The 16,048-nt window shown below is 43.1% G+C and overlaps 1 protein-coding gene across 1 annotated transcript in view; it reads right to left on the reverse strand.

The window, feature by feature from the left end:
- The window catches only part of CDH23 (cadherin related 23), a 909,735-nt gene that overhangs the window by 272,307 nt on the left and 621,380 nt on the right, over positions 1–16,048 (reverse strand). The gene's annotated exons all lie outside the window — the stretch shown is intronic.

The following is a 16,048-nucleotide window of genomic DNA, read 5'->3' on the forward strand; positions in this document are numbered from 1 at the left end:
GAGCTTGTGTGCTTACTGTACAATATATATATATATATATATATATATATATATATATATATAAATAAATATATATATATATATATATATACATATATATATTTATTTATATTTGACTTATAGGACTGGTGTGCATTACCGCCAAATCACCTGTGTGAGCTGCCGTAAACTTAAGCCTGCATCCAGTACTATTTGTCTAGAGATTGGAACATGGGTATATGCTCAGCTATCTGTATAATGCTATAGTGCTGCTCTCTTTATAATACAGGTCTGTGTGTATATTATCCTGGGTCAGTCAGTGTGCCCTGTATAGTGCTGTTCTCTGTATAATACAGGCCTGTGTGCATAATATCCTGGTACAGTCAGTGATCCCTGTATAGTGCTACTCTCAGTTTAATACAGGTCTGTGAGCATAATATCCCAGGACAGTGAGTGCTCCCTGTATAGTGCTGCTCTCTGTTTAATACAGGTCTCTGTGTGTATAATATCCTGGGACAGTCAGTGCTCCCTGCATAGTGCTGCTCTCTGTATAACACAGGTCTGTGTATAATATCCTTGGACAGTCAGTGCTCCCTGCATAGTGCTGCTTTCTGTATAATACAGGTCTGTGTGTATAATATCCTGGGACAGTCAGTGCTCCCTGTATAGTGCTGCTCTCTGTATAATACAGGTCTGTGTGTATAATATCCTGGGACAGTCAGTGCTCCCTGCATAGTGCTGCTCTCTGATTAACACAGGTCTGTGTATAATATCCTTGGACAGTCAGTGCTCCCTGCATAGTGCTGCTCTCTGTATAACACAGGTCTGTGTGTATAATAAGCTGGGGCAGTCAGTGCTCCCTGTATAGTGCTACTCTATGTATAGTACAGGTCTGTGTGTATAATATCCTTGGACAGTCAGTGCTCCCTGCATAGTGCTGCTTTCTGTATAATACAGGTCTGTGTGTATAATATCCTGGGACAGTCAGTGCTCCCTGCATAGTGCTGCTCTCTGTATAGTACAGGTCTGTGTGTATAATATCCTTGGACAGTCAGTGCTCCCTGCATAGTGCTGCTTTCTGTATAATACAGGTCTGTGTGTATAATATCCTGGGGCAGTCAGTGCTCCCTGTATAGTGCTGCTCTCTGTATAGTACAGGTCTGTGTGTATAATAAGCTGGGGCAGTCAGTGCTCCCTGTATAGTGCTGCTCTCTGTATAGTACAGGTCTGTGTGCATAATAAGCTGGGACAGTCAGTGCTCCCTGTATAGTGCTGCTCTCTGTATAGTACAGGTCTGTGTGTATAATATCCTGGGACAGTCAGTGCTCCCTGTATAGTGCTGCTCTCTGTATAGTACAGGTCCGTGTGCATAATAAGCTGGGGCAGTCAGTGCTCCCTGTATAGTGCTGCTCTCTGTATAATACCCGCAGACTCCAGGAACTAGAAGAATCAGAAGCAGTGGAGTGGTGACTGAAGCCTCAATCAGAGACATTTAACATGTTCAATTGGGGGCATGAAAAGGGGCTAATGGAATATGTGCATATGTTTTCCTTTTGCTCCGATTTCTCTCATTAACTCCATTCTGTAAATTCTCCTTCTATATCTCTCATTTCCTATTTTCAGCTTTTTTTTTTTTTTTTTTGTAAATCTCTTTTTTATTGAGGCATAAAATTTTGAGGATACAGAATGTAAAAGGGGAGACGATAAAGTTCTATACAAGTCGGGAGAAGTACAATGCAGTAGATATCATCTCTAAATATTCGTTAGCCTCATTTTATGTTAAGAATGGTAAAGTTACGTCAGGTTAATAGAAAGCGATTATGCATTTGCAGATTATTCAAATACAGGCTAGTACTAGGCTATGGCATCTGAGAGCTGATCAAAGTAAAAGTAAACAGGCTTTGCAATAGGTTGCTTAGTCGCAGTGGCGCGTGCGGATCAGGTATGCGCTTAGCGAGGGTAGTACTATGGAGAGAGAAAACGAATGCACACCCAATCTGCAGCCATATCAGAGCTGTAGTTGAAAATACACGCTATGGATCTGAGATTCAGATTAGTAACATGTTGCTTGGAAATGTCATGTCTGGCTCAGCCAATGCCTCCACAAAATACAAATACAACTGATAAAACTTAGGTGCAGTAAATAGTAAAACAAAACATGAGGTTATGCATATCTCTTAGGTAGATTGCTTAGGTAATATTGCGCCAAGTTGTGAGTGTCCGCCAGCTTGTGGTCTGGCCTTTTATGATCGGGGTCTAGGTTTCATTCAGCCGATCCCTGTCAGTCTTATGGTTGGTGGTGAGCAAGGGAATAATCGGTAGTTCAGTGGAGGTGTCAGGTGGGTCAGCACGGAGGTGGTTGGAGTACGGCGCGTAGCTTCACCCCAGCTCCAGGCTTGAAGTTGGGCCCACACCTTGTGTCCACAGACACGGATACCTCTCGGGGCCGGGTCTTTCCCGTTGTGGGCGCTTTGGAGGGCCCTGATGTTTCTCCGCCGCCGGCGGCGGGCGACCCTCCTGCGGTGTGGTCGGCGTTTAGGAGGGAGTCTCCTGTTGGGCCCCTGCCTAGAAGGGCACTCCGCCTGTAAGATGCCGGTTATGCCCGGGGAATGCCCGCTCTGTCTCGCGGCCTCCCGCCGTTCCCCTACCTCTTGTCGGTTGGGTGGTCGTTGTGCCTTCCGCTGCTCCAGTTTCTCCCAAAAGCTTTGCAGCAGGGCATCCAGACGTTCGTGAAGGGGCTGATGGAAAGCAGGCTCAGCGTTTAAGTTTGTGGACGCCATTTTGTGGTACTCTGCTTGCTGATTCGGAGCATGCTGTGGAGTATTCTCCCCGTTTGCAGCATTTGTGGGTCGATGATATCTGCTAGTAAGGACCGGGATAACCCCCACCGGTCTTGGGGGGAGGGGAGGAGGTCCGATACTGCGGGTGCATCATGGTTTGGTGCGCTGGGAGAGCGGCCGTCTCTCGCCAGCCCAGTGAGGTGTAGGCCTCGGTCCTCCGGTTCAGCGGTATAGCGGGCATATTGTCTCGGAAGGTGTCCCCCGGTACCTCTGCCCCAGTGTAACAAGGCAGGGTGAACCGGGGTGCAGGATTTGCGTAATGCACCGCTGATTTCTGCCGATAACCGTGATCAGGATCCGGAGCTCAGAGTAAGCACTTCTGTGCAGCTCCCCGGTCAGGCTCCGCCCCCCCAGCTTTTTTTTTTTTTTTTTTAATTATTATATTCACTCCCCAATATTATTATTTTTGTGAATTAATGTAGGTTCTATGGTGTCTTTCTATATTTGTACGGACAGTGTCACCACTGATACCCAACTCACATTAAAGTGATAAAATGTACCTGCCTGAAATAGATGCTGTGCTGCGAATGTATCTATCGTATACCAAGGATGATGGTACTGTTGGTGGGAACTTTGTGCTATAAAGGCCTTCTCAATAAACGGAGAATTGCAGGGAATTGTTATGGGAATTTCAAACTTTAGTGCAGCTGAGTGGGAGAATTTTTCCAACTTTGCTACTTTGGCCTTAAATTTAAAATTACCATCTTAATTCCCTGTATTTATTGTGTAGAGACTGTAATCTGTACTATAAGTAGGCGGAGATTAATTATGTGGGTTGGACATAGTGGGCGGAGCTTTGTGGCAGTGGGTGTGGTAAATTTTCAAGGTAGTAATTGATAGCTGTGCTACAAAGTGTCCCTGGAATTTTGTTTCAAATGTTGGCAACTATGTTTTAAGCAGATGTGCATTTGCATATAATCAATGTTTCAACCAACTACCTTTACATATGGAAAATTTTACATATTAAAATAAAGTGTGGTAATGCGACTGAAATGGTTAATTGGTGTAAAAAACTTATCGTGTTTATTTTCAAGTGCTATGAGTGTGCTCTTCACTTCATCATTAAAGGAAAGCATTGGGAAGCTATTGCACATCTGCAGCAAAACGCCATGGTTCCCCAATTGGCATCTCCTCATAGAGATGCACTGAATCAATGCATCTCTATGGGGAAGGTTTAGCACCTCCTTGCAGAGTGTGGAGATGCTGGACATAGGTGTTGCACAGTGGAAACACTTCTAGTGGCCGTCTGAGTGACTGCTACTAGAGATGTTCCTAGGCAGCAATGTAAACATTGCCTTTTCACTGTAAAGGTAGCGTTTTCAGTGCTCAGCCTGCAGGGACAGGCTATAGACACCAGGACCACTACATTGAACTGGTTCTGGGGAGGTGGGGGGTCTGGTGACTATAGTGTTGCTTTATTAAGATATCTCACTCTCACCTATCAGTCATCTCTTGACATAGACTCATGTGCTGAAGAAATGAGATACAGGGAAAGCAGGAGACATGTGAATATGCACTTCCCCCCAAAAAAGCATCTTCACCTGTTTTTCTCTTAACCTCCCCTTTGATGTTTTTGTCCCTTTCGTGTTTCTTATGCCCTTTTCTTATGTCTCTTGTTCTTTTTCCCCAGCCCCTATGTGTGTCTCTTTCAACCTCCCAAGCCCCTTTGCATGTCTCCACCAGCCCCTCTGTGTTTCTTCCCCCTGCAAACTCTGTGTGTAATCCCCCCCAGCCACTCCATCTCTTTCTGCCCCCAGCCCCTCTTTTTTCCCACTAATCACTCATTTTTCCCCCTCAGCCCCTTTGTGTGTCTCTTTCTCCCCCTCAATCCCTCTATGTTTTTCTCCCTCAGCCCCACTGTGTTTTTCTCCCCCAGTCCCCAGTGTGTGTTTTTCTATCTTTTCCTAAGCCCCTTTGTGTATTTTTCTCTTCCCAAATCCCATTGTGTCCCTTTTGCCCAGCCCCTCTGTGTGTCTCATTCCCCCCAAGCCCCTTTGTGTGTCTCATTGCCCCTAACCCCTTAGTGTCTCATTACCACAGCCCATCCATGGGTATCATTCCCCCAACCCATCCATGGGTATCATCCCCCCAACCCATCCATGGGTATCATCCCCCCAACCCATCCATGGGCATCATCCCCCCAACCCATCCATGGGTATCATCTCATCTCCCCAACCCCTCCATGTCTCTAATTCCTTCCCCCTGCCCAGCTGGTTGGCCAGTCCGGCCCTGGAGACACCCATATGGTATCTCTGATAAGAAACATGCAGAGCACATCCTACTTATCTCTGTGCTGTTTGTTACAGGTTCTGCACTGATTGAAAGATGGGGAAAGGGCTGTTTTTTAACCTATGATTTTAGAGAAATCTGGACATTTGCTAGCAATTATGGTAGCACAATGTATATATTAAATTTGATTATCTATCATTTAACATTTAAATTGTATTATTCATGACAGGTAGCATTTACAAGTAATAGACTGCTCAAACTAATCAGGGAGCTAAATGGTGATACAGTAAACCAAATAATCTATGGAGGCAGGTTGGAGGAGGTTATATCAAGTGGAGTAATAGTTATGAAAAGCTTCCACAATACAATTGGTGTTGTAGGCCATGTTACGTGCAGGTAATCTAAGCTGCTTCACATAAGTAAACTGCCTCTGCTCTGTAAGAGCCCTTGCTATTTTGTTTCTGAATTTATGGTATTAGATTTAGATTTCTGACAATAGCTCTGACCTTCAAATTAAGAAGAACATTTTAATCTAAGTGTAATACGTTTCTGTAGCATACTATCAGAAATGACAGCCTTATGAACTATCTTAAAGCTGTAATTTTCTGAAATATCTCAGCAACAACAGCAGACTTATTTTTTTTTAACATACGCTACCAGTAGCGTACATATAGGGGTCGCAGCTGCGACCGGGCCCATCACTCCAGGGAGCCCGGCCGCCCTGCGGACACCTGGGACCGGGTACCCGCCGCCATGTTTTGCGACCCTGGCCCGGTGGTTTGCCGCCATCCAAAGGGTCCATCGGGTGACCTATACTGTTAGGGCCACCCAATGGGTATGGATTTACAGGGGGCCCGGTCAGCGCTGGGTGCTTTAACAGTGCAAACAGGCCCCCTGTGATAACATCACACGCTGGGAGGAAGTGACTGCCCCAGTCACTCCTCCCAGCATACACAGAGCCCGCGCGGGAGGAAGCAGAGGAGGGAGTCAGAGTGTGAACTGTGACTCCCATCAACCTGAGCCACCACTGGACCCCTCTTGCACCTAAAAGGTAGGAAACAGGAGGGTGACTTAAACATTTTGCATATGCGTGTGTGTTTGTTTGTATGTATGTATGTCTTTGTATGTATGTGTTTCTTGTCTGTGTGTCTGTCTGTGTGTGTCTGTATGTATGTGTCTCTGTGTGTCTGTCTGTATGTATGTGTGCCTGTCTGTTTGTATCTATATATGTATGTATGTATGTGTCTTTGTATCTTTGTGTGTGTCTGTCTGTATGTTTGTGTCTGTCTGTGTGTGTGCCTGTCTGTTTGCATGTATGTGTCTTTGTATGTATGTGTGTCTTGTGTGTGTGTGTCTGTCTGTATGTGTGTCGGTCTGTATGTATGTGCCTGTGTGTCTGTCTGAATGTATGTATGTATGTATGTGTGCCTGTCTGTTTGTATGTATGTATGTCTTGTGTGTGCGTCTGTCTGTGTGTATGTATCTGTCTGTGTGTGTGTGTGTGTCTCTATGTATGTATGTATGTATGTATGTGTATGTTTGTATGTATGTGTGTGTCTGGTGGGGGGCAAGGGTGAGTAGTAGGGGGAGAGCCCATGGATCAGTTTCGCACCGGGGCCCCATGGATTGTGTGTACGCCACTGTACGCTACCAAGATATTTAATACCCACCGCTCAAGGATTTGGGGAACTCCCAAAATAACATTGGAGAGAACTCTGGAATTATTTACCAAGAAATAGTTTAGTCAGCAATCTCAGGGTCAATGATCAGGGCTAATTCAAAATGTATACAAAAGCTTTAAAATAGGTAGAGAGATTGACCATTGGTCAGCTCTTGCTTTCAGACCTGCTCTCAAGCATGGTCTAAAAGCAAGAGCTGGCCAATGGTCAAGGAGGAGGAAACGGAACCAAGGTAGCTGTGACTCGTAAGTATAATCTATGCGGCAGCGGGAGTAATGTTTATGAGGATACAAGTAAAATGCAAAATCGCTATTATCAGGGTGGTGAACATTCCAAATATCAGCTCAGTCTATTCTAATTTACATCATTTGGAATAAGGGATTGCAGAAATACCTGTACATGTGTCTATATCAGGATCTAAAAACAAGTTTAAAGCCACGCCAAACATCTAAATACTAGAGATTTGAAAACCTTTCAATAACAAAATAAACTTGTTTAGTGTTGCAGGAATAAATGTTAAAGAGTGAACCATTAATATGTCTCTTAAAAATAAACCTAACCCCCCTTTTTTTTTTATTTCTTTTTTTTTCCATCTTGGCATGAGTACCATGTAAAACAATAGCATTCTTGGCTTGTGCAAAAGCCCATCATTAAACAAAATTTTGGAACACAAGTATAAGTATATTAGTACAAAAAGTATCAAAACACAACATTTGACAGTAGACATTGGGCTTATTTGGCCTCTTGTCAAGGATTTATGTATTTAAACTTCACTATAACATAAATTTAGCTTATGTATTAATAGCTCCTGTTGTCTTTTGTCGTGTATTCTCTTATTAGGATGCACTGTTTTTATTGTCTGTTCGTACACCATGTGGTAGAGGCTGGTGCCTTCCTCGTTTAGCTTAATCTAGTTGATGTTGTTGTAAGGTGAGTGAAGATGAAGAAAGAAGAAAAGCTAGAGCAGGGGGAAGGGAAGGGGGAGGGAGGGGGGGGGGAAAGGGGGGGGAGGGGAGGGTGTAGGGTTATACGTCAAGTCAGTGTTTTTTTTTTTTTTTTTTTTGGTAGTGTACGGAGTCCCCTGGGGGGGGGTGTCTACGGTCTTCCCTGGTCCCAATTGCCCCGTGCGCTATTCTAAATTGTCCCTCCAGTCGAGAGATCACTAGTCTGCCACGGGTCCAACCTAACCCCTTTTTAAGTGTCAACATGCTAAAACTGCACAGAGTTGGCAAACAGAACCGCAACTTCTTTAGACTTGGAAGTATGTACGAAGGCAGATAACAGAGCAAAATAGTGATTCTGTAGTGTAACTTAATCTGCGTCCAGCAGAGGTCTCCTGCACAAAAACAACCTACATATGCAAATCTTTCAAATCCATCAACATGTGAATACACTTACTGAATGTATTTAAACCCTTGACATTATAGGTGGTGATCTGTACCTTACTAGGATGATGAGCCATAGGAATTAGCAGTGACCAAAAGCCAAGTTAAGTAACAAACCACTTAGCACCTAAAGTTCTACATACATAATAATGAAGAAAAAAGGCAGTGTGCACTTATGGTACCAGAAACATGTGGTTACATACACAGTTACCCTTGTCGTTGTACCTTGGCAGACATGGTTAAAGGAATACTATAGGGACAACAAAACAAACATGGATTCCTGACCCTATACTGTTAAAATAACAATTTGACCCATCCTTGCCCCCTAAATATAGTAAAATCTTACCTTTATTCCAGTCTGTTAGTGCTGGCTCTGCCCCGATCTGACTCCTTGGCTGACATCATCAGAATAGATGATATCAGCCAATCACGATTATTTTCCATAGATGATGAGCTCAGCTAAGAGGGTGGGCCAGGGGTGGAGCCAAACACTGCCGTGGCAAGTCAGCATCACCTTACAGATCACCTATCACCAGCATCACCTATAAGGAAAGTTCAGTGTCTCCATGCAGAGCATGTCAGTGCTGCAGCACCTCTAGTGGCTGTCTGAGGAGTGGCCACTAGAGGTGTTACTAGACTGTAATGTAAACACTGCCTTTTCTTTGAAAAGGCAGTGATTACTGCAAAAAGCCTGCAGGGACATGGTATAGACACCAGAACAATTACAATAAGCTGTAGTTGTTCTAATGACTATAGTGCCCCTTTAAGTATAAAAATAATAAATAAAAACATTATACAAAGAGAAACAAATACTAAAAATGAGGAAACTAGGAACCTTCAAGTGGAACCCAGAGAGCAACTGTAGAATCACAGTAACGATAAAGAAAAGGGGTGTGTAACAGATCCTCTCACTGGATAGAGGACCCACAGAATTAATTCTCCAATAACTGCAGGGTGTCTGAATGATATATGTGAGAAATATAAACCATTACAATTAGTAATGGGCAAAAAAACACCCTCACCCCATAAGCATTTCTAATCAGTGAGTTGGCCAAGAACTCACTATGATATGGTAACAGAAATAGATTAGGGCCCTATCAGGACAAGCTATAACCAGTCCCAAGGAACATACATATCATACCCACAAAGCATAATAACTTGACACAGCTCGCAAGAGGAAAAGAGTGAAGTCAGCCTGCAGCCAGAAGAGCTGCAGGCTGCAGCAAATGCTCCTCCACTGGACCACCAGGGATTGCAGTGCCCCTCCTCTCCCCCCAGCCATAGGTGAAAGGGGGGGGCTTTTTTTAAATAATAAAATATATATATACACTTATATCCCTTATCACCCCCCAATATAGACTATGCACACACACACTGCACTCCCTCCCTCACACACTGCACCCCCTCATACACAAGGCACCCTCACACACACAGAATGCACCCCCTAACACACACAGTACACTTGCACACACAGTGCACCCTCACACACACAGACTGCACCCCCTAACACAAACAGTGCACTTGCACACACAGTGCACCCTCACACACACACACACACTGCACCCCATCACTCACTGCACCCCTCACACATAGTGCACCCTCAAATACACACTGTTCTGTGTGTGTGTCGTGTGTTTATTCAGAAGTTTGTTTGTGTGTGTATTCAGTAGTTTGTGTGTGTGTATTCAGCAGTCTGTGTGTATGTATTCTATTTGTTGGAGGTACCAATGAATATAAGCTCAATTTTATTGATAATTTTGATTTTTATTACTCTGAGTGGTTGGGTAAACTGGGCCTTAGTGCACTCTGTTCTGGTAAGAAGGCCCTGCCACACAGTAGGTATCAAGATATGGATATCCAAGGCACTCATATACTGTACAGGACTTCAAGCACAGGTAGATAAAGAAGTGCGTCCACATAGTTGGAGCACTTCTATGACTGGGGTTGAGAAGAAGACTTTGTCACATCTGATGGTTATTGATAATATGGAGAATGATGTGGGGTGTCTAGTTCAGGAAGATTGAGGGCCCGACAGGAAGCTGGTAACTACTCAGGAGTGCACAGAATTTGCATATTGCTTTTGTCCCTGAAAGTGAAAAGGGAAACCTCATCTGTAATGTGAGCCAGCATGAGTAATAGACCGCGTAAGTGTATCTCCAGATATCAGTTAGGTGTTAAACGCTATCAAATTGATCAGTATTGCTTCAGACCTGAGGAAGAGGGAAAACGCTTGAAAACTTGTCTATAAAATATTATGTTAGTCCAATAAAAAGGGTATTATTGCATACTGCAATACTCTGGTATTTTGGCATCTTATATATTATTTTTATTATGATATCAAATCTAAAAATTTTTTTTTTTGCTAAATGATGTACTATCAGTGTTTGATTTCAAGTTGTACACATCCTACGATGCTATAAACAGGTGCCCTCTGAACAGGACATGGGCCTGTAGGCAGGTGCCTACTCTGCCTATTGGGAAATCTGATTGTTAAGAGTCAACCCTGATTGTTAAGAGTCAATAGCTGGCAGGAACAATACTTAATTGAACTGGAAGTTCAGAACATCATTGAGCTATTTGACATTGTTGCCCCCTAGTGTTCTATTTGCCACACGATTCATGTGAAATTCTTGTAAAATGCTGATTATTGAACAACATTGCCACTGATCAAGATCCCTCCATATTTATTTCACAATGGTTAAATAAAGAAAAGAGTCACAAACAAAAGGGAACCATCCCAACCCTGATAGTGGCATGAATAGGAACTTGTGGAGTAGGCGTTTGCAGCTCTAAATGGCATTTCAATATACTGAGTCAGGAAACACAGTTGCTCACAGTTAATTCTGATGTGCTTCTAGTTGTGGTAGGACGAATCCCCACAGACATTCTCGGGATAGATCAAAGAACAGTCAAGAAGAAACACTTGCATTTATCTATGGTTTTATAGAGCAAGCTTTTTACTCCTCTACTCTGAGTCTGTGTCATGTCTATCCTGAAGGAATCTGTCAAAGACATTCCAGTAAATACTCTTTTTTTTTTCCCCCTCTTTCTTTTCATGAGACAAAAACATTGGTCAGGTCTTTAATAATATCGTAATGTGAGATATCTCAGGCTGGTTGAGCACTAGGATTTGCATTGCATTAGAGGTAACATAAGAAAGGAGAGCTCTCTATAAGAAAGGCGAAGCTCCCTCAGTCTAAATGGTACCCTCACTAGACCATAAGAGAGCACTCACAATATTGCTGCCTGGCCCTTGTGTGCTAACTGTAAACCATGCATAAAATAAACCCAAACGGCAGTTAACGCAAACCCAAATGCAACACACTTTTCTAAAATACACGCTACCCACAAAATGTTGACCCTACATGGTTCACAGTATGGGTAAAGTCTTAATCTTATGAGTTAACTCTTTATATGCACAAAAATACTCCTGTTACATTGATTAACAGTTCATGGGTTTAATTTGTCCTATAATTATGAACCGCTCTGAAGCTGGAGGAATCAGTGGCATACTAAGGGAGGGGGGCGGTCCGTTTACTAGGGGGTGCCCGAGGCAGACTGTGTCGGGTCCAGGGTCACTGACCAAGGACCCGACACTAGGAGGGGGCCCGGTGGCTTGCTCGATATGCCAAATATAGGATCCGCCGCGGATGCTAAATGCTCCAGGTACTCCTGTAGGAGGAATTCAAGTTTTCATCACAGGAGGTCCATAGTCTCTGGGTAACAGGCTAGCTAAGAAGACTTTCTGGAAGGTTCGGTTACATTTCTCCAATAAGGTTCTCTTACATATATGAAAAGGAAAATATTGACCAGGACCGCACTGAGTACAAATATGAAGTAATAGGGTCTCTGATTAAAACATACTTGGTAGTCCACAAAGAAGAATTCATATCTATAAACACTGTTTTGGTTAACCATGCATTTAGGCTAAACTAAATTAATCCACTGGTGTGCACTGAATTATAAAATGAAATAGACAATAGACAATGCTTATCTTGTAGTATCATTAAAATACTTTAAATATTCAAATTGGGCTCACACATTTAAATAAAATGTTTCTAGCATATGATGAATGGCTTGTGAGACCTTTTGGATTCTCCATGGCTTTCCCTGGAGTCGGTGTGCTCCTTAATAATGCCGGTCCACGTTGGTGCAATTAAATGGTCAAACAAAACTGTGTTTACAAATATAAACTCTTATTTGTGGACTAGAACTAATATTTTAATAAGAGACCTTATTACTTATTTGTATTCAGTGTGGTCGTGATCTCTATTTTGGTAGAGGCTATTCCCCTACCCACAGGACTGCTGCCCTTTTAGATATTTCAGAAATGGCTTTTTAATATAATTAGAGTGCCCCTAAAGCCAAGGGAACATATTACAACATCTTATAATATTATTCGATTTCCCTAACTGGAAGGACTGCTCCTCATATAAGCATTTTAATTAAGGTCTCCTTTTTTTATTTTTATTTATATAGTGCCCCAATATTCGAGTTAAAGGGACACTATAGTCACCCAGACCACTTCAGCTCAATGAGGTTTTAACCCAGAGAAACTGCTATGTTTACATTGCAGGGTTAATCCAGCCTCTAATGACAGCCGCTAGAGGCGATTCTGCGACGCCGGATGCCAAAATCGCATTCAGCGTGCAGAATGTCCATAGGAATAGCATGCGCCTTCCGTTCCACTCGGGAGCTGACGTCGGCGGGGGAGGAGAGGTTACCAGCGCTGAGGGAGCCCGGTGCTGGATTAAAGTAAGTAACACCTTCAACGCCAAGGGAGGGGGGGCCTGAGGGTGGGGGGACCTAAGGGTTATTTAGTGTCAGGAAAACGAGATTGTTTTCCTGACACTATAGTGATCCTTTAACATATTACCACACTTTGAATTCCTTTCTTTCTTTTTTTTCTCACGTTTTCATTTTTAAAAAAAATATTTTAAATATATTCAAATATAAAACAGCATGCCTCACATTTTCAATAAATTATATCAGAGAGTAGGTGGAAATTCACAATTCTTCATTTGAAAACTGGCTATTGGTTGTGAGCCCCTCACCAGAGCCCCTCACCTCTAAGGAGCAAGAATGAGAGCTATATGTAGCAGGACTGCCACCACAACCACTTACACATCTATAGGGCTCCCGACTCCCAGTGCCTGGACTGCCACCACAACCACTTACACATTTATAGGGCTCCCAGTGCAAGGACTGCCACCACAACCACTTACACATCTATAGGGCTCCCACCTCCCAATGACCGGACTGCCACCACAACCACATCTATAGGGCTCCCACCTCCCAGTAGCCGGACTGCCACCACAACCACTTACACGTTTATAGGGCTCCCGCCTCCCAGTGCCTGGACTGCCACCACAAGTTCCGACGTGCTGAACTGAACGTCATTGGTCCGAATTGCCAAAGCAGACAACTTTTTTTACTTACCCGAACCAAATTTTTTGCCCATGTACATCCCTACCAGGCATCATAGATACTTATAGCACGTGTGTTAGGTTACCAATGGAAGATCCATACACGAGAGTACAATAGTATTAATGGCTACTACTGGCAGAAGAAGTCGCCAAGAACTGAGGACGTATGGCGGCAGAGGAGAAACAGCTTAAAGGTAGGGATCGACCGATTATCGGTTTTACCGATATAATCGGCCGATATTCGGTATTTTCGGCAATATCGGTATCGGCCAATAGAGATACCGATATTGCCGATAATACTTCCCAGGACCGCCAGGCTCATTACAAGCCCGGCGGTCCTGGGGGGGGGGGGGGGGCGGGCAGCAAGCATTTACTCACCTCCCAGCAGCTCCTCCAGCTCCCCAGTGTAAATCTCGCGAGACCCGCGGCCAGCTCTGACGGACGCGGGTCTCGCGAGATTTACACTGGGGAGCTGGAGGAGCTGCTGGGAGGTGAGTAAACGCTTGCTGCCCACCCCACTTCACCCCACTTCCCTCCCCTCCCCCAGCTAAGCCAATGCCACTGGACCACCAGGGATTAACATATCCCCCCTCCCTGGCAAGGCAACAAGCAGGGAGGGGGGACAACAAAAAATAAATAATAATCATAATTAAATATATAAAAAAAAAAAAAAATTAATATAAAAATTAAAAAAAAATGTTTTTAATAAAAAATGCCCCCTCACACACACACTATTATTATACACATACACTACACAAACACACTGTGTATATAATTCAGTGTGTTTGTATAGTGTGTGTGTGTATATATAATGCAGTGTGTTTGTATAGTGTGTGTATATATAATACACACTGTATTATATACACACACACTATACACACACACTGCATTATATACACACACACACACTATACAAACACACACTGCATTATATATACACACACACATTATATACACACACACACACACTATACACACACACACACACTATACAAACACACACTGCATTATATATACACACACACACACACACACACATTTTATACACACACACACACACTATACAAACACACACTGCATTATATACACACACACTGCATTATACACACACACCCTATACAAACACACACTGCATCCACTACACACACACTGCACAAACACTGCATCCACTACACACACATACACTGCTCCCCTGTCTAAACACACTGCATCCACTACACGTGGCATGTATATTTTGTGCATTTACCTTTAGAAATAGTTTTTTATTTTCCAAAATGGTAAATGTACAGAAGATCGGCAAATTATATCGGCTATCGGCCTGAAAGTTCACAGGATATCGGTATCGGTATCGGCTCTAAAAAATCAATATCGGTCGATCCCTACTTAAAGGGATACTTCATTGCTCAAATAAAACATTTTTTTGTTCAAAATTGTTTAGTAGATATACCCCAAACGACTACAGGCATGCATTTAAATTAGGCATTTTTTCATTAGGGCAACATCTCAAAACAGCTTAGAAAATGTACAGATCTCGTCTGAAGCCTGTGCAAGCTCTCCCACTCATACCCAGACCAGACGTTCACCCACTGTAAAGCGCTGCAGAATTTGTTGGCGCTATATAAATAATAACATACAAATAATAACATGCAAGCACATGTATGTGAGGTTTTAATGAAACGTGCAAAGCCCACACAAGTGACAGTGCAGCATAAATACATGTGTGCAGGTCATCGTATTTAGAAAATCCCCAGTTATTTGCACATGAACCTGCAAAACCAGGAAAAAGGGGCTGATTTGTGACTGCGGGTATGGGGACCACAGAATGGATAGTAAGCTTTGCTGTTACCCCTCCAATCTCTGCCTGCGACACAGAACCTGCAGGGAACACAGTCCAGAGAGTGCAGGAGCGGTGGGAGTTTGAGGAAACATGGAAGCTGTGTGCCAGCAGAGAATATAAAGAATTCCTTTTATACAGATCTTCACACCACTCACCCCTCCCCTCTTTTTAAACCCATCTCAACTTCAGAACAACCTGAACACTGGCATTCACTGACCACAATCCAGCCCAGACTGTACCATGTAAACAACGAATAGGGGGAACCTCGCCATTCAACAGATGGCATTTGATTCAACAAGCACATTTAAATTTAAATAGAAACTTTAGTTTTTCTGTTTTTTTTTTTTCCAAAGCAATTGCCAAAAAAATGAGATTTTGTTAAATACACTGTTTGTAGCAACTCAACATTAAAACAGAATTAATGTAAGGCAAAGATTTGTGTTTTGTTTAAAAAAGAAAAAAAAGGTAAAATAAAGAAATTCTGTTTTCTTTTCTTCCCTGTTGCTTTTACCCATTTCTCTCTCCTCCCTCTTGCTACCCCTCTATCTGCCCATCCCCCTCCCAGCAAAGGCCACTGCACTTGGAATACAGCAAGGCTGGGAGCAAGTGGAGAAATACAAGCTTCCAGGGGGATAATCAAGAATCAGGTACACATTAAGAAAAAGTTAATTTT

The sequence above is a fragment of the Pelobates fuscus genome, chromosome 10 (genome assembly GCF_036172605.1).
Source record: "Pelobates fuscus isolate aPelFus1 chromosome 10, aPelFus1.pri, whole genome shotgun sequence".
Classification (NCBI taxonomy): Eukaryota; Metazoa; Chordata; class Amphibia; order Anura; family Pelobatidae; genus Pelobates; species Pelobates fuscus.